At 49.0% G+C, this 20,144-nt stretch overlaps 1 pseudogene; it reads left to right on the forward strand.

Moving 5' to 3' along the window:
- LOC124025137 overlaps window positions 1-19,870 on the forward strand; it is a 21,645-nt pseudogene extending 1,775 nt beyond the window's left edge.
- The last annotated feature ends 274 nt before the right edge of the window (window positions 19,871-20,144 follow it).

Raw genomic sequence — 20,144 nt, forward strand, 5'->3', positions numbered from 1 at the left:
CTCATACCCTACCTCATATACCTGTAAGTAGTACACACACTACCTCATACCCTACCGCATATACCTGTAAGTAGTACACACACTACCTCATACCCTACCTCATATACCTGTAAGTAGTACACACACTATACACTACCTCACACACTACCTCATATACCTGTAAGTAGTACACACACTACACACTACCTCACACACTACCTCATACCCTACCTCATATACCTGTAAGTACTATACACACTACCTCATACCCTACCTCATATACCTGTAAGTAGTATACACACTACCTCACACCCTACCTCATACCCTACCTCATACCCTATCTCATACACTACCTCACATACCTGTAAGTAGTATACACCCTACCTCATACCCTACTTCATATACCTGTAAGTAGTATACACACTACCTCATACCCTACCTCATATACCGGTAAGTAGAATACACACTACCTTATACCCACCCTCATATTCTACCTCATACCCTACCTCATATACATGTAAGTAGAATACACACTACCTCATACCCTACCTCACACACTACCTCATACCCTACCTCATATACCTGTAAGTAGTACACACACTACACACTACCTCACACCCTACCTCATATACCTGTAAGTAGTATACACCCTACCTCACACCCTACCTCATACCCTACCTCATACCCTACCTCATATACCTGTAAGTAGTTTACACACTACCTCATAGCCTACCTCATATACCTTTAAGTAGTACACACACTATCTCATACCCTACCTCATATACCTGTAAGTAGTACACACACTACACACTACCTCACACACTACCTCATACCCTACCTCATATACCTGTAAGTAGTATACACACTACACACTACTTCACACACTACCTCATACCCTACCTCATATACCTGTAAGTACTATACACACTACCTCACACCCTACCTCATATACCTGTAAGTAATATACACACTACCTCATACCCTACCTCACACACTACCTCATACCCTACCTCATACCCTACCTCATATACCTGTAAGTAGTATACACACTACCTCATACCCTACCTCATATACCTGTAAGTACTATACACACTACCTCACACCCTACATCACATACCTGTAAGTAGTATACACACTACCTCATACCCTACATCACATACCTGTAAGTACTATACACACTACACACTACCTCACACACTACCTCATACCCTACCTCATACCCTACCTCATATACCTGTAAGTAGTATACACACTACACACTACCTCACACCCTACCTCATATACCTGTAAGTACTATACACACTACACACTACCTCACACACTACCTCATACCCTACCTCATATACCTGTAAGTAGTACACACTACACACTACCTCATACCCTACCTCATATACCTGTAAGTAGTATACACACTACCTCATACCATACCTCTTACCCTACCTCACATACCTGTAAGTAGTATACACACTACCTCATACCCTACCTCATACCTTACCTCATATACCTGTAAGTAGTACACACTACACACTACCTCATACACTACCTCGCATACCTGTAAGTAGTATACACACTACTTTATACCCTACCTCATATACCTGCAAGTAGTATACACACTACCTCATACCCTACCTCATATACCTGTAAGTAGTATACACACTACACACTACCTCATACCCAACCTCATATACCTGTAAGTAGTATACACACTACCTCATACACTACCTCATATACCTGTAAGTAGTATACACACTACCTCATACCCTACCTCATATACCTGTAAGTAGTATACACACTACCTCATACACTACCTCGCATACCTGTAAGTAGTATAAACACTACTTTATACCCTACCTCATATACCTGTAAGTAGAATACACACTACCTCATACCCTCTCTGTGAATGATGTTGATCTGGTAGATGTTCTGTGGTCCTGATAGATGTTCTGTGTCTAGCGTACGTACCGTGTACCAAAGGATGTCCATGTTGAGCCGGAGAGGTTTGCTGTTGACCTCATCAGTCGACTGGAGGCAGTTCTGAGAGAGAGAGAAGCACAGGAGAGACTGGAGGAGAGACTGAAGAGGGTCAGACTGGTACGTACTGGGAGGGTGTGTGTGTGACATCTGTGATGTGTGCGAGGTTTGGATGTGTGTGTGTGTGTGTGCGTGGTTTGGATGTGTGTGTGTGTGTGCGTGGTTTGGATGTGTGTGTGTGTGCGTGGTTTGGATGTGTGAGGTTTGGATGTGTGTGTGTGCGTGTGCGAGGTTTGGATGTGTGTGTGTGCGTGGTTTGGATGGTAATCATCACACACACTAACCTGCTTCTCCTCTAACCCCGCCCTTCTTTCCTTTCCTGCTCTGTGATAGGAGGAGGAGGGTGACGACGCCGACGTCTCCATGGTAAACTCCCTCCCCCCCTACGGCAACAAGCCCCTCCCCCCCTCCACCTCGTCCCTCTTCCCCCACTACGGGTCCCGTTATTCAGAGACCTCGTACAACGGTGTTCTGGCGCTACAGGACGCACACGAGGAGAACCCGGAGGCCATCTTGGACGAACACGTGCAGAGAGTGATGGAGACGCCGGGGTGTCAGTCACCAGGCACCGGGAGACACTCGCCCAAGTCCCGCTCCCCCGACGGAGGGGTGTACCCTCCACCTCACTCTGGGAGAACCCAGTGGCCTCCAGGGGTGAAAGGTCACAAGCCAGGAGCCAAGGGAGGGGACCCAATGGGGATGGGAGCAGGTATGTTGATGTTGTCTTTATTTATCCAGCTTAGTCTCTTTTTACATTTGTATTTATTTTTTATTTTTTTTACCCCTTTTTCTCCCCGAATTCGTGGTGTCCAATTGTTTTTAGTAGCTACTATCTTGTCTCATCGCTACAACTCCCGTACGGGCTCAGGAGAGACGAAGGTTGAAAGCCATGCATCCTCTGATACACAACCCAAACAAGCCTCACTGCTTCTTAACACAGCGCGCATCCAACCCGGAAGCCAGCCGCACCAATGTGTCGGAGGAAACACCGTGATCCTGGCAACCTTGGTCGTTGGTGCGCGATGGTCGTTGGTGCGCGATGGTTAACCAAGATTTTTTTTTTAGTCGAGCAGTAACAAATATATCTAAAAAATAAAATGTATGGCACACAAGACACCTGTCTGATTCACACCTGTCTGATTCACACCTGTCTGATTCACACCTGTCTTAGTGGACAGAGGAGGACTGGCCACCCCTCAGAGCCTGGTTCCTCTCTAGGTTTCTTCCTAGGTTCTGGCCTTTCTAGGGAGTTTTTCCTAGCCACCATACATCTTCATCTGCATTGCTTGCTGTTTGGGGTTTTAGGCTGGGTTTCTGTACAGCACTTTGTGACATCAGCTGATGTAAGGGCTTTATAAATACATTTGATTGATTGACTAGTCCATTGCGGAGGCCTGTCTGGGTGGACTAGTCCATTGCGGAGGCCTGTCTGGGTGGACTAGTCCATTGCTGAGGCCTGTCTGAGTGGACTAGTCTATTGCGGAGGCCTGTCTGAGTGGACTAGTCCATTGCGGAGGCCTGTCTGGGTGGACTAGTCCATTGCGGAGGCCTGTCTGGGTGGACTAGTCCATTGCGGAGGCCTGTCTGAGTGGACTAGTCCATTGCGGAGGCCTGTCTGAGTGGACTAGTCCATGGCGGAGGCCTGTCTGGGTGGACTAGTCCATGGCGGAGGCCTGTCTGGGTGGACTAGTCCATTGCGGAGGCCTGTCTGAGTGGACTAGTCCATTGCGGAGGCCTGTCTGAGTGGACTAGTCCATTGCTGAGGCCTGTCTGAGTGGACTAGTCCATTGCTGAGGCCTGTCTGAGTGGACTAGTCCATTGCTGAGGCCTGTCTGGGTGGACTAGTCCATTGCTGAGGCCTGTCTGGGTGGACTAGTCCATTGCGGAGGCCTGTCTGAGTGGACTAGTCCATTGCGGAGGCCTGTCTGGGTGGACTAGTCCATTGCGGAGGCCTGTCTGGGTGGACTAGTCCATTGCGGAGGCCTGTCTGGGTGGACTAGTCCATTGCGGAGGCCTGTCTGGGTGGACTAGTCCATTGCGGAGGCCTGTCTGGGTGGACTAGTCCATTGCGGAGGCCTGTCTGGGTGGACTAGTCCATTGCGGAGGCCTGTCTGGGTGGACTAGTCCATTGCGGAGGCCTGTCTGAGTGGACTAGTCCATTGCGGAGGCCTGTCTGGGTGGACTAGTCCATTGCGGAGGCCTGTCTGGGTGGACTAGTCCATTGCGGAGGCCTGTCTGGGTGGACTAGTCCATTGCGGAGGCCTGTCTGGGTGGACTAGTCCATTGCGGAGGCCTGTCTGGGTGGACTAGTCCATTGCGGAGGCCTGTCTGGGTGGACTAGTCCATTGCGGAGGCCTGTCTGGGTGGACTAGTCCATTGCGGAGGACTAGTCCATTGCGGAGGCCTGTCTGGGTGGACTAGTCCATTGCGGAGGCCTGTCTGAGTGGACTAGTCCATTGCGGAGGCCTGCCTGGGTGGACTAGTCCATTGCGGAGGCCTGTCTGGGTGGACTAGTCCATTGCGGAGGCCTGCCTGGGTGGACTAGTCCATTGCGGAGGCCTGTCTGGGTGGACTAGTCCATTGCGGAGGCCTGTCTGGGTGGACTAGTCCATTGCGGAGGCCTGTCTGGGTGGACTAGTCCATTGCGGAGGCCTGTCTGGGTGGACTAGTCCATTGCGGAGGCCTGTCTGGGTGGACTAGTCCATTGCGGAGGACTAGTCCATTGCGGAGGCCTGTCTGGGTGGACTAGTCCATTGCGGAGGCCTGTCTGGGTGGACTAGTCCATTGCGGAGGCCTGCCTGGGTGGACTAGTCCATTGCGGAGGCCTGTCTGAGTGGACTAGTCCATTGCGGAGGCCTGTTTTCTTGTTAATGCATTCAATAATATTCCAGTCTTTACGAGTTCTCAATTAATTCATTGTCTTTTGTTTGTAGCGATCCTGTCAATCTTGAGTAACGACACACACCTGATTACACAGTAGTAGTCCTATAGGCTACCTGAACTGCATAGTAGTAGTCCTATAGGCTACCTGGCCTGATTTACACATAGTAGTAGTCCTATAGGCTACCTGAACTGCATAGTAGTAGTCCTATAGGCTACCTGGCCTGAATAGTAGTAGTCCTATAGGCTACCTGGCCTGATTTACACATAGTAGTAGTCCTATAGGCTACCTGGCCTGCATAGTAGCAGTCCTATAGGCTACCTGGCCTGATTTACACATAGTAGTAGTCCTATAGGCTACCTGGCCTGAATAGTAGTAGTCCTATAGGCTACCTGGCCTGAATAGTAGTAGTCCTATAGGCTACCTGGCCTGAATAGTAGTAGTCCTATAGGCTACCTGGCCTGAATAGTAGTAGTCCTATAGGCTACCTGGCCTGAATAGTAGTAGTCCTATAGGCTACCTGGCCTGAATAGTAGTAGTCCTATAGGCTACCTGGCCTGAATAGTAGTAGTCCTATAGGCTACCTGGCCTGCATAGTAGTAGTCCTATAGGCTACCTGGCCTGATTTACACATAGTAGTAGTCCTATAGGCTACCTGAACTGCATAGTAGTAGTCCTATAGGCTACCTGGCCTGATTTCACATAGTAGTAGTCCAATAGGCTACCTGGCCTGATTACACATAGTAGTAGTCCTATAGGCTACCTGGCCTGAATAGTAGTAGTCCTATAGGCTACCTGGCCTGAATAGTAGTAGTCCTATAGGCTACCTGGCCTGATTTACACATAGTAGTAGTCCTATAGGCTACCTGGCCTGAGTAGTAGTAGTCCTATAGGCTACCTGGCCTGATTTCACATAGTAGTAGTCCTATAGGCTACTTGGCCTGAATAGTAGTAGTCCTATAGGCTACCTGGCCTGAATAGTAGTAGTCCTATAGGCTACCTGGCCTGAATAGTAGTAGTCCTATAGGCTACCTGGCCTGATTTACACATAGTAGTAGTCCTATAGGCTACCTGGCCTGAGTAGTAGTAGTCCTATAGGCTACCTGGCCTGATTTCACATAGTAGTAGTCCTGTAGGCTACCTGGCCTGAATAGTAGTAGTCCTATAGGCTACCTGGCCTGAATAGTAGTAGTCCTATAGGCTACCTGGCCTGAATAGTAGTAGTCCTATAGGCTACCTGGCCTGAATAGTAGTAGTCCTAGAGGCTACCTGGCCTGAATAGTAGTAGTCCTATAGGCTACCTGGCCTGAATAGTAGTAGTCCTATAGGCTACCTGGCCTAGTAGTCCTTAGGCTAATAGTAGTAGTCCTATAGGCTACCTGGCCTGAATAGTAGTAGTCCTATAGGCTACCTGGCCTGATTTCACATAGTAGTAGTCCTATAGGCTACCTGGCCTGAATAGTAGTAGTCCTATAGGCTACCTAGCCTGAACAGTAGTAGTCCTATAGGCTACCTGGTCTGAATAGTAGTAGTCCTATAGGCTACCTGGTCTGAATAGTAGTAGTCCTATAGGCTACCTGGCCTGATTAGTAGTAGTCCTATAGGCTACCTGGCCTGCATAGTAGTAGTCCTATAGGCTACCTGGCCTGAATAGTAGTAGTCCTATAGGCTACCTGGCCTGAATAGTAGTAGTCCTATAGGCTACCTGGCCTGATTACACATAGTAGTAGTCCTATAGGCTACCTGGCCTGACATAGTAGTAGTCCTATAGGCTACCTGGCCTGAATAGTATTAGTCCTATAGGCTACCTGGCCTGAATAGTAGTAGTCCTATAGGCTATACCTGGCCTGAATAGTAGTAGTCCTATAGGCTACCTGGCCTGAATAGTAGTAGTCCTATAGGCTACCTGGCCTGAATAGTAGTAGTCCTATAGGCTACCTGGCCTGAATAGTAGTAGTCCTATAGGCTACCTGGCCTGAATAGTAGTAGTCCTATAGGCTACCTGGCCTGAATAGTAGTAGTCCTATAGGCTACCTGGCCTGAATAGTAGTAGTCCTATAGGATACCTGGCCTGAATAGTAGTAGTCCTATAGGCTACCAGGCCTGAATAGTAGTAGTCCTATAGGCTACCTGGCCTGAATAGTAGTAGTCCTATAGGCTACCTGGCCTGATTTACACATAGTAGTAGTCCTATAGGCTACCTGGCCTGAATAGTAGTAGTCCTATAGGCTACCTGGCCTGAATAGTAGTAGTCCTATAGGATACCTGGCCTGAATAGTAGTAGTCCTATAGGCTACCAGGCCTGAATAGTAGTAGTCCTATAGGCTACCTGGCCTGAATAGTAGTAGTACTATAGGCTACCTGGCCTGAACAATAGTAGTCCTATAGGCTACCTGGTCTGAATAGTAGTAGTCCTATAGGCTACCTGGCCTGATTAGTAGTAGTCCTATAGGCTACCTGGCCTGCATAGTAGTAGTCCTATAGGCTACCTGGCCTGAATAGTAGTAGTCCTATAGGCTACCTGGCCTGCATAGTAGTAGTCCTATAGGCTACCTGGCCTGAATAGTAGTAGTCCTATAGGCTACCTGGCCTGATTACACATAGTAGTAGTCCTATAGGCTACTTGGCCTGAATAGTAGTAGTCCTATAGGCTACCTGGCCTGAATAGTAGTAGTCCTATAGGCTACCTGGCCTGATTTACACATAGTAGTAGTCCTATAGGCTACCTGGCCTGAGTAGTAGTAGTCCTATAGGCTACCTGGCCTGATTTCACATAGTAGTAGTCCTGTAGGCTACCTGGCCTGAATAGTAGTAGTCCTATAGGCTACCTGGCCTGAATAGTAGTAGTCCTATAGGCTACCTGGCCTGAATAGTAGTAGTCCTATAGGCTACCTGGCCTGAGTAGTAGTAGTCCAAGGCTACCTGGCCTGAGTAGTAGTAGTCACATAGGCACCTGGCCTGAATAGTAGTAGTCCTATAGGCTACCTGGCTGAATAGTAGTAGTCCTATAGGCTACCTGGCCTGAATAGTAGTAGTCCTATAGGCTACCTGGCCTGATTTCACATAGTAGTAGTCCTATAGGCTACCTGGCCTGAATAGTAGTAGTCCTATAGGCTACCTAGCCTGAACAGTAGTAGTCCTATAGGCTACCTGGTCTGAATAGTAGTAGTCCTATAGGCTACCTGGCCTGATTAGTAGTAGTCCTATAGGCTACCTGGCCTGATTAGTAGTAGTCCTATAGGCTACCCGGCCTGCATAGTAGTCCATAGGCTACCTGGCCTGAATATAGTAATAGGCTACCTGGCCTGAATAGTAGTAGTCCTATAGGCTACCTGGCCTGATTACACATAGTAGTAGTCCTATAGGCTACCTGGCCTGAATAGTAGTAGTCCTATAGGATACCTGGCCTGAATAGTAGTAGTCCTATAGGATACCTGGCCTGATTACACATAGTAGTAGTCCTAAGGCTACCTGGCCTGAATAGTAGTAGTCCTATAGGCTACCTGGCCTGAATAGTAGTAGTCCTATAGGCTACCTGGCCTGATTTACACATAGTAGTAGTCCTATAGGCTACCTGGCCTGAATAGTAGTAGTCCTATAGGATACCTGGCCTGAATAGTAGTAGTCCTATAGGCTACCAGGCCTGAATAGTAGTAGTCCTATAGGATACCTGGCCTGAATAGTAGTAGTCCTATAGGATACCTGGCCTGATTACACATAGTAGTAGTCCTATAGGCTACCTGGCCTGAATAGTAGTAGTCCTATAGGCTACCTGGCCTGAATAGTAGTAGTCCTATAGGCTACCTGGCCTGATTTACACATAGTAGTAGTCCTATAGGCTACCTGGCCTGAATAGTAGTAGTCCTATAGGCTACCTGGCCTGAATAGTAGTAGTCCTATAGGATACCTGGCCTGAATAGTAGTAGTCCTATAGGCTACCAGGCCTGAATAGTAGTAGTCCTATAGGCTACCTGGCCTGAATAGTAGTAGTCCTATAGGCTACCTGGCCTGATTTACACATAGTAGTAGTCCTATAGGCTACCTGGCCTGAATAGTAGTAGTCCTATAGGCTACCTGGCCTGAATAGTAGTAGTCCTATAGGATACCTGGCCTGAATAGTAGTAGTCCTATAGGCTACCAGGCCTGAATAGTAGTAGTCCTATAGGCTACCTGGCCTGAATAGTAGTAGTACTATGGCTACCTGGCCTGAACAATAGTAGTCCTATAGGCTACCTGGTCTGAATAGTAGTAGTCCTATAGGCTACCTGGCCTGATTAGTAGTAGTCCTATAGGCTATGGCCTGCATAGTAGTAGTCCTATAGGCTATGGCTAGTCCTATAGGCTACCTGGCCTGCATAGTAGTACATGGCTACCTGGCCTGAATAGGCTAGTCCTATAGGCATGGCTGATTACACAGTCCATGGCTACTGAATAGTAAGTCCATGGCTACCAGCCTGAATAGTAGTAGTCCTATAGGCACCTGGCTGATTTACCAGCATGGCTACCTGGCCTGAGTAGTAAGTCCATGGCTACCAGCATGATTTCACATAGTAGTAGTCCTGTAGGCTATGGCCTGAATAGTAGTGTCCTATAGGCTACCTGGCCTGAATAGTAGTAGCATGGCTACCTGGCCATGGCTAGTCCTATAGGCTACCTGGCCTGTAGTAGTCCTAGGCTACCTGGCCTGAGTAGTAGTAGTCCTATAGGCTACCTGGCCTGAATAGTAGTAGTCCTATAGGCTACCTGGCCTGAATAGCATGTCCTACCTGAATAGCATAGTCCTTTAGGCTACCTGGCCTGATTTCACATAGTAGTAGTCCTATAGGCTACCTGGCCTGAATAGTAGTAGTCCCATAGGCTACCTAGCCTGAATGTAGTAGTCCTATAGGCTACCTGGTCTGAATAGTAGTAGTAGGCTACCTGGCCACAAGTAGTCCTATAGGCTACCCAGGCTACCCGGCCTGCATAGTAGTAGTCCTATAGGCTACCTGGCCTGAATAGTAGTAGTCCTATAGGCTACCTGGCCTGAATAGTAGTAGTCCTATAGGCTACCTGGCCTGATTACACATAGTAGTAGTCCTATAGGCTACCTGGCCTGAATAGTAGTAGTCCTACGCAGATACCTGGCCTGAATAGTAGTAGTCCATGATACCTGGCTGATTACACATAGTAGTAGGGCTAGGCTACCTGGCCTGAATAGTAGTAGTCCTATAGGCTACCTGGCCTGAATAGTAGTAGTCCTATAGGCTACCTGGCCTGATTTACACATAGTAGTAGTCCTATAGGCTACCTGGCCTGAATAGTAGTAGTCCTATAGGATACCTGGCCTGAATAGTAGTAGTCCTATAGGCTACCAGGCCTGATAGTAGTAGTCCTATAGGCTACCTGGCCTGAATAGTAGTAGTCCTATAGGCTACCTGGCCTAGATTTACACATAGTAGTAGTCCTATAGGCTACCTGGCCTGAATAGTAGTAGTCCTATAGGCTACCTGGCCTGAATAGTAGTAGTCCTATAGGCCCTGAATAGAGATACCTGGCCTGAATAGTAGTAGTCCTATAGGCTACCAGGCCTGAATAGTAGTAGTCCTATAGGCTACCTGGCCTGAATAGTAGTAGTACTAGGCTACCTGGCCTCAATAGTAGCTATAGGCTACCTGGTCTGAATAGTAGTAGTCCTATAGGCTAGATTAGTAGTAGTCCTATAGGCTACCTGGCCTGCTATAGGCTACCTGGCCTGAATAGTAGTAGTCCTATAGGCTACCTGGCCTGAATAGTAGTAGTCCTATAGGCTACCTGGCCTGAATAGTAGTAGTCCTATAGGTACCTGGCCTAATAGTAGTAGTCCTATAGGCTACCTGGCCTGAATAGTAGTAGTCCTATAGGCTACCTGGCCTGAATAGTAGTAGTCCTATACTACCTGGCCTGAATAGTAGTAGTCCTAGGCTACTGAATAGTAGTAGTCCTATAGGCTACCTGGCCTGAATAGTAGTAGTCCTAGGCTACCTACTGAATAGTAGAAGTCCTATAGGCTACCTGGCCACATAGTAGTAGTCCTATAGGCTACCTGGCCTGAATAGTAGAAGTCCTATAGGCTACCTGGCCTGAATAGTAGTAGCTAGGTACCTGGCCTGAATAGTAGTAGTCCTATAGGATACCTGGCTGAATAGTAGTAGTCCTATAGGCTACCTGGCCTGAATAGTAGTAGTCCTATAGGCTACCTGGCCTGAATAGTAGTAGTCCTTAGGCTAACTGGCCTGAATAGTAGTAGTCTATAGGCTACCTGGCCTGAATAGTAGTAGTCCTAGGCTACCTGGCCTGAATAGTAGTAGTACTATAGGCTACCTGGCCTGAATAGTAGTAGTACTATAGGCTACCTGGCCTGAATAGTAGTAGTCATATAGGCTACCTGGCCTGATTTACACATAGTAGTAGTCCTATAGGCTACCTGGCCTGAATAGTAGTAGTCCTATAGGCTACCTGGCCTGAACAGTAGTAGTCCTATAGGCTACCTGGCCTGATTACACATAGTAGTAATCTTACCTGGCCTGCATAGTAGTAGTCCTATAGGCTACCTGGCCTGCATAGTAGTAGTCCTATAGGCTACCTGGCCTGCATAGTAGTAGTCCTATAGGCTACCTGGCCTGAATAGTAGTAGTCCTATAGGCTACCTGGTCTGAATAGTAGTAGTCCTATAGGCTACCTGGTCTGAATAGTAGTAGTCCTAGGCTACCTGGCCTGAATAGTAGTAACCCTATGTCCTACCTGGCCTGAATAGTAGTAGTCCTATAGGCTACCTGGCCTGAATAGTAGTAGTCCTATAGGCTACCTGGCCTGATTTCACATAGTAGTAGTTATAGGCTACCTGGCCTGATTTCACATAGTAGTAGTCCTATAGGCTACCTGGCCTACATAGTAGTAGTCCTATAGGCTACCTGGCCTGATTTCACATAGTAGTAGTCCTATAGGCTACCTGGCCTGATTTCACATAGTAGTAGTCCTATAGGCTACCTCGCCTGAATAGTAGTAGTCCTATAGGCTACCTGGCCTGATTTACACATAGTAGTAGTCCTATAGGCTACCTGGCCTGAATAGTAGTAGTCCTATAGGCTACCTGGCCTGAATACACATAGTAGTAGTCCTATAGGGGGGGGGTTGGTAGGATAACTTGGCACTCCACATGGAGAAGGTTGGTAGGATAACTTGGCACTCCACGTGGAGAAGGTTGGTAGGATAACTTGGCACTCCACATGGAGAAGGTTGGTAGGATAACTTGGCACTCCACGTGGAGAAGGTTGCCTACCACTGGTTCAACAAGCAACTTCAGAAGCATAATGTCTGAATCTGAGAAGAACAGGTTTTCTCCCTTCTGGTTAGGCTATGATCAAATCAAATCAAATTTTATTTGTCACATACACATGGTTAGCAGATGTTAATGCGAGTGTAGCGAAATGCTTGTGCTTCTAGTTCCGACAATGCAGTGATAACCAACAAGTAATCTAACTAACAATTCCAAAACTACTGTCTTATACACAGTGTAAGGGGATAAGGAACATGTACATAAGGATATATGAATGAGTGATGGTACAGAGCAGCATACAGTAGATGGTATCGAGTACAGTATATACATATGAGATGAGTGTGTAGACAAAGTAAACAAAGTGGCATAGTTAAAGTGGCTAGTGATACATGTATTACATAAGGATGCAGTCGATGATGTAGAGTACAGTATATACATATGCATATGAGATGAATAATGTAGGGTAAGTAACATTATATAAGGTAGCATTGTTTAAAGTGGCTAGTGATATATTTACATCATTTCCCATCAATTCCCATTATTAAAATGGCTGGAGTTGGGTCAGTGTCAATGACAGTGTGTTGGCAGCAGCCAGCATGGCTACCAGCATGGCTACAAGCATGGCTACAAACATGGCTACCAGCATGGCTACAAACATGGCTACCAGCATGGCTACCAGCATGGCTACCAGCATGGCTACCAACATGGCTACCAGCATGGCTTTCCAGCCTGGCTACAAGCATGGCTACTAGCATGGCTACCAGCATGGCTACCAGCATGGCTACCAGCATGGCTACAAGCATGGCTACAAGCATGGCTACCAGCATGGCTTTCCAGCATGGCTACCAGCATGGCTACAAGCATGGCTTTCCAGCATGGCTACCAGCATGGCTACAAGCATGGCTACAAGCATGGCTACCAGCATGGCTTTCCAGCATGGCTACCAGCATGGCTACAAGCATGGCTACAAGCATGGCTACCAGCATGGCTTTCCAGCATGGCTACCAGCATGGCTTTCCAGCATGGCTACCAGCATGGCTTTCCAGCATGGCTTTCCAGCATGGCTACCAGCATGGCTACCAGCATGGCTTTCCAGCATGGCTTTCCAGCATGGCAACCAGCATGGCTACCAGCATGGCTTTCCAGCCTGGCTACAAGCATGGCTACCAGCATGGCTACCAGCCTGGCTACCAGCATGGCTACCAGCCTGGCTACCAGCATGGCTACCAGCATGGCTACCAGCATGGCTACAAGCATGGGTACCAGCATGGCTACAAGCATGGCTTTCCAGCATGGCTTTCCAGCATGGCTTTCCAGCATGGCTACCAGCATGGCTACAAGCATGGCTACAAGCATGGCTACCAGCATGGCTACAAGCATGGCTACCAGCATGGCTTTCCAGCATGGCTTTCCAGCATGGCTACCAGCATGGCTACCAGCATGGCTTTCCAGCCTGGCTACAAGCATGGCTACCAGCATGGCTACCAGCATGGCTTTCCAGCATGGCTTTCCAGCATGGCTACCAGCATGGCTTTCCAGCATGGCTTTCCAGCATGGCTACCAGCATGGCTACCAGCATGGCTTTCCAGCATGGCTTTCCAGCATGGCTACCAGCATGGCTTTCCAGCATGGCTTTCCAGCATGGCTACCAGCATGGCTACCAGCATGGCTTTCCAGCCTGGCTACCAGCCTGGCTACCAGCATGGCTGCCAGCATGGCTTTCCAGCATGGCTTTCCAGCATGGCTACCAGCATGGCTACCAGCATGGCTACTAACATGGCTACCAGCATGGCTACCAGCATGGGTACAAGCATGGCTACTAACATGGCTACCAGCATGGCTACCAGCATGGCTTTCCAGCATGGCTACCAGCATGGCTACCAGCATGGCTTTCCAGCCTGGCTACAAGCATGGCTACCAGCATGGCTACCAGCATGGCTTTCCAGCATGGCTTTCCAGCATGGCTTTCCAGCATGGCTACCAGCATGGCTTTCCAGCATGGCTTTCCAGCATGGCTTTCCAGCATGGCTACCAGCATGGCTTTCCAGCATGGCTTTCCAGCATGGCTTTCCAGCATGGCTACCAGCATGGCTACCAGCATGGCTTTCCAGCCTGGCTACCAGCATGGCTGCCAGCATGGCTTTCCAGCATGGCTTTCCAGCATGGCTTTCCAGCATGGCTACCAGCATGGCTACCAGCATGGCTACCAGCATGGCTACTAACATGGCTACCAGCATGGCTACCAGCATGGCTACTAACATGGCTACCAGCATGGCTACCAGCATGGGTACAAGCATGGCTACTAACATGGCTACCAGCATGGCTACCAGCATGGCTACCAGCATGGCTACAAGCATGGCTACCAGCATGGCTACAAGCATGGCTACAAACATGGCTACCAGCATGGCTACCAGCATGGCTACCAGCATGGCTACTAACATGGCTACCAGCATGGCTACTAACATGGCTACCAGCATGGCTACAAACATGGCTACCAGCATGGCTACAAACATGGCTACCAGCATGGCTACAAACATGGCTACCAGCATGGCTACAAGCATGGCTACAAGCATGGCTGCCAGCATGGCTACCAGCATGGCTACCTTCATCTTTGTTGGGTTAAGAGGTAGAGTTGTAGTTATTTAACCTATATGTCTCTGTTCCCTCAGGTGTGTACCACCACAAGCATGGCTACCACTACCCCCCAGGGGGCACCAAGCCCAAAGAGCCCCAGATGGATGAGGTGGTGCTGGGTGGTGGAGGAGGAGGAGGCTCCAGGACCCAGGGGAGCGGCCTGTGGAACGGGGAGGCCCACCACTACTCTATACAACTACGCAGATGGGGCTGGGACCATGGATGCAGTGGGCTATAGGTTAGTACCTGGGGGGTGTTTATGTGTTATCAGTGTTGTCGTACTTGAGGCTAGGACTCGAACTAGACTCGGACTCAAGTCACGATTTTCATGACTAGAACAGTGCAGCCACACTAATGTAGAACTCTGTCAACTAGCTAGTCTTACTGATGTAGAACACTGTCAACTAGCTAGTCTTACTGATGTAGAACACTGTCAACTAGCTAGTCTTACTAATGTAGAACTCTGTCTACTAGCTAGTCTTACTAATGTAGAACGCTGTCCACTAGCTAGTCTTACTAATGTTGAATGCTGTCCACAAGCTAGTCTTAATAATGTAGAACGCTGTCCACTAGCTAGTCTTACTAATGTAGAACGCTGTCCACTAGCTAGTCTTACTAATGTAGAACTCTGTCTACTAGCTAGTCTTACTAATGTAGAACGCTGTCCACTAGCTAGTCTTACTAATGTTGAATGCTGTCCACAAGCTAGTCTTACTAATGTAGAACGCTGTCCACTAGCTAGTCTTACTAATGTAGAACGCTGTCCACTAGCTAGTCTTAATTATGCGGAACCCTGTCCACTAGCTAGTCTTAATTATGCGGAACCCTGTCCACTAGCTAGTCTTAATTATGCGGAACCCTGTCCACTAGCTAGTCTTAATTATGCGGAACCCTGTCCACTAGCTAGTCTTAATTATGCGGAACCCTGTCCACTAGCTAGTCTTAATCATGCGGAACCCTGTCCACTAGCTAGTCTTACTAATGTAGAACGCTGTCCACTAGCTAGTCTTACTAATGTGGAACGCTGTCAACTAGCTAGTCTTACTAATGTAGAACGCTGTCCACTAGCTAGTCTTACTAATGTAGAACCTGTCCACTAGCTAGTCTTACTAATCTAGAACCTATCCACTAGCTAGTCTTACTAATGTAGAACGCTGTCCACTAGCTAGTCTTAATAATGTAGAACGCTGTCCACTAGCTAGTCTTAATTATGCGGAACCCATCCACTAGCTAGTCTTAATTATTAGAACGCTCTCCACCAGTCCGGAACCCTGTCCACTAGCTAGTCTTAATTATGCGGAACCCTGTCCACTAGCTAGTCTTAATTATGCCCAACCCTGTCCACTAGCTAGTCTTAATTATGCGGAACCCTGTCCACTAGCTAGTCTTAATTATGCGGAACCCCCACTAGCTAGTCTTAATTATGCGGAACCCTGTCCACTAGCTAGTCTTAATCATGCAGAACCCTGTCCACTAGCTAGTCTTAATCATGTTGACCATCACCATTCTGACGTGTGTGTGTGTGTGTGTGTGTGTGTTGTGTGTGTGTGTGTGTGTGTGTGTGTGTGTGTGTACACATGTGTGTGTGTGTGTGTGTGTGTGTGTGTGTGTGTGTGTGTGTGTGTGTGTGTGTGTTCCCTGTACCCCAGCATCAGCACCCTATCGAAGCGTGGCTCTAAGAAGGGGGCGGAGCCGACAGGTAAAGGTGATGAGGGGCGTGTCCAGGAGGCCCAGGTACCTGGAGGACCTGGAGAGAAATCACAAGATACTGCAGTGGATGATGGAGGGGAGGCTACGACACAAAAAGAACACCACGGGTAACACACACACACACACATACAGTATGATGCACTCTCTGTCCCTCACTTACATACATACATACATACACACATACCAACACACTCCCATACACATATACATACATACACACATCACATATCCCACACACATACATACATCTCCCATACACCACACATACACACACATACACATATACACACACATACATACATACACACATACACACCACACACATATACACACACATACATACTACACCCATACCCACATACACATATACACACACATACATACTCCATACACACATACCCACACTACACACACACTCATCTACCACACCCAGTAGGATGCACTCTCTGTCCCCACTTACATACATACATACATACACACTTACTCTACTCATATACACACCCCACATACAGTTTCTCTCTCCTCACCCATACCATACCATACATACATTCTCTCTACATACATACCACCCCATACATACATTTCTCATCTACACACACCACACCACACACACACACACACAGTAGGACGCACTCTCTGTCCCTCACTTACTCCAATGTTAACCCCCTTCTCTTTATCTCTCCCATCCCCCTCTTTCTCTCTCCCATCCCCCCCTCTTTCTCTCTCCCATCCCCCCTCTTTCTCTCTCCCATCCCCCCTCTTTCTCTCTCCCATCCCCCCTCTTTCTCTCTCCCATCCCCCCTCTTTCTCTCTCCCATCCCCCTCTTTCTCTCTCCCATCCCCCTCTTTCTCTCTCCCACCCCCCCTCTTTCTCTCTCCCACCCCCCTCTTTCTCTCTCCCATCCCCCCCCTCTTTCTCTCTCCCATCCCCCCCTTTCTCTCTCCCATCCCCCCTCTTTCTCTCTCCCTACCCCCCTTTCTCTCTCCCACCCCCCCTCTTTCTCTCTCCCACCCCCCTCTTTCTCTCTCCCATCCCCCCTTTTCTCTCCCATCCCCCCTCTTTCTCTCTCCCATCCCCCCTTTCTCTCTCCCACCCCCCCTCTTTCTCTCTCCTATCCCCCCCTCTTTCTCTCTCCCATCCCCCCTCTTTCTCTCTCCCATCCCCCCTCTTTCTCTCTCCCATCCCCCCTCTTTCTCTCTCCCATCCCCCCTCTTTCTCTCTCCCATCCCCCCCTCTTTCTCTCTCCCACCCCCTCTTTTCTCTCCCACCCCCCTCTTTCTCTCTCCCACCCCCTCTTTCTCTCTCCTATCCCCCCCTCTTTCTCTCTCCCCCCTCTTTCTCTCCCTCTTTCCCCTCTCCCTTTTTATCTCTCCCATCCCCCCTCTTTCTCTCCTATCCCTCCCTCTTTCTCCCCCTCCTCTTTCTCTCTCCCATCCCCCTCGGTTTCCTTCTCTCTCTCTCCCCTCTAGGAGTACCACAGGCTCCAGGAAGACCCAGGGGAGTGTGGAGCTGTTGAGACCCAGCTCTGTGGAGCGTCCTGGGGCAGTGCACCCCTGGGTGAGCGCCCAGCTGCGGAACAACGTGCAGCCCTCCCACCCCTTCATCCAGGACCCCACCATGCCCCCAATCCCGCACCCAACCCCCTCACTCAGCTAGAGGAGGCCCGGAGGAGACTGGAGGAGGAGAGGAGGAGAACCGCCCTGCTGCAGGCTAAACAGAGGTAAGAGGAGGAGGGGTTGAGGTTGGAACGAGGGGTTCGTGTTGATTAGGATCAGGGGTTCTAGCAGGAGGCCATGTCTCCGTCTCCCCTCCAGACTGAAGTCTTTAAGCAGTGCTGTCTGTCTCATGTCTCCATCTCTCCTCTCCTCCAGACAGAAGTCTTTAAGCAGTGCTGTCTGTCTCATGTCTCCATCTCTCCTCTCCTCCAGACAGAAGTCTTTAAGCAGTGCTGTCCGTCTCCTCTCCTCCAGACAGAAGTCTCTAAGCAGTGCTGTCTGTCTCCTCTCCTCCAGACAGAAGTATTTCAGCAGTGCTGTCTGTCTCCTCTCCTCCAGACAGAAGTCTTTAAGCAGTGCTGTCCGTCTCCTCTCCTCCAGACAGAAGTCTTTAAGCAGTGCTGTCCGTCTCCTCTCCTCCAGACAGAAGTCTTTAAGCAGTGCTGTCTGTCTCCTCTCCTCCAGACAGAAGTCTTTAAGCAGTGCTGTCTGTCTCCTCTCCTCCAGACAGAAGTCTCTAAGCAGTACTGTCTGTCTCCTCTCCTCCAGACAGAAGTCTTTAAGCAGTGCTGTCTCTCTCCTCCAGACAGAAGTCTTTAAGCAGTACTGTCTGTCTCTCTCTCTCCTCCAGACAGAAGTCTTTTAAGCAGTGCTGTCTGTCTCCTCTCCTCCAGACAGAAGTCTCTAAGCAGTGCTGTCTGTCTCCTCTCCTCCAGACAGAAGTCTCTAAGCAGTGCTGTCTGTCTCCTCTCCTCCAGACAGAAGAAGCAGTGGTCTGTCACTCTGTCCAGACAGAAGTCTTTAAGCAGTGCTGTACTACTTCTCCAGACAGAAGTCTTTAAGCAACTGTCCTCCTCCTCCAGACAGAAGTCTCTAAGCAGTCTGTCTGTCTCTGACCTCATCCAGACAGAAGTCTCAAGCAGTGCTGTCTGTCTCTCCTCCAGACAGAAGTCTCTAAGCAGTAAGAAGCAGGGGTCACAGTGTGAGAACGTAACTGTGGCGACTACTTCTGTGGCGAGTCCCCTACCGCACCACGGCCAAAGGTCGCGTGGTGACCCTGGGACAGTTCAAGGAGCTACTCACCAAGAAGGGCTTCTACAGGTGAGAGGTGTGTGGAGATTAAGCTGGTATTCACCCGGTTGTGTAGGGGATTCACTGTGTGTGTTGATTCACTGTGTGTGTGTGTTGATTCACTGTGTGTGTGTGTGTGTGTGTGTGTGTGTGTGTGTGTGTGTGTGTGTGTGTGTGTGTGTGTGTGTGTGTGTGTGTGTGTGTTGATTCACTGTGTGTGTGTTGATTCACTGTGTGTGTGTTGATTCACTGTGTGTGTGTTGATTCACTGTGTGTGTGTGTGTTGATTCACTGTGTGTGTGTCTTCTAGGTTCTACTTTAAGAAGGTGAGTGATGAATTTGACTGTGGCGTGGTGTTTGAAGAAGTCAAAGAGGACGACGCCGTCCTGCCCATCTACGAGGAGAAGATCATCGGGAAGGTAGAGAAGGTGGACTGAAACAGGAAATGGAGCCGGGAGGAAGTAGGAGGTGGAGGAAGGAACAATGACGCATAGAAAAGACTGAAAGGGATCGGATGAAGAGGAGGTGGAGAGAGTGCTTCTAGAAGAGGAGGAGCGGGAGGGGGGGTAAAGGAGGGGGGGGGTGAAGAGGAGGTGGAGAGAGTGCTTCTGGAAGAGGAGGAGGAGAGAGTGCTTCTGGAAGAGGAGGTGGAGAGAGTGCTTCTGGAAGAGGAGGTGGAGAGAGTGCTCCTGGAAGAGGAGGTGGAGAGAGTGCTTCTGGAAGAGGAGGTGGAGAGAGTGCTTCTGGAAGAGGAGGTGGAGAGAGTGCTCCTGGAAGAGGAGGTGGAGAGAGTGCTCCTGGAAGAGGAGGTGGAGAGAGTGCTCC

The sequence above is a fragment of the Oncorhynchus gorbuscha genome, unplaced genomic scaffold, assembly GCF_021184085.1.
Source record: "Oncorhynchus gorbuscha isolate QuinsamMale2020 ecotype Even-year unplaced genomic scaffold, OgorEven_v1.0 Un_scaffold_2193, whole genome shotgun sequence".
Classification (NCBI taxonomy): Eukaryota; Metazoa; Chordata; class Actinopteri; order Salmoniformes; family Salmonidae; genus Oncorhynchus; species Oncorhynchus gorbuscha.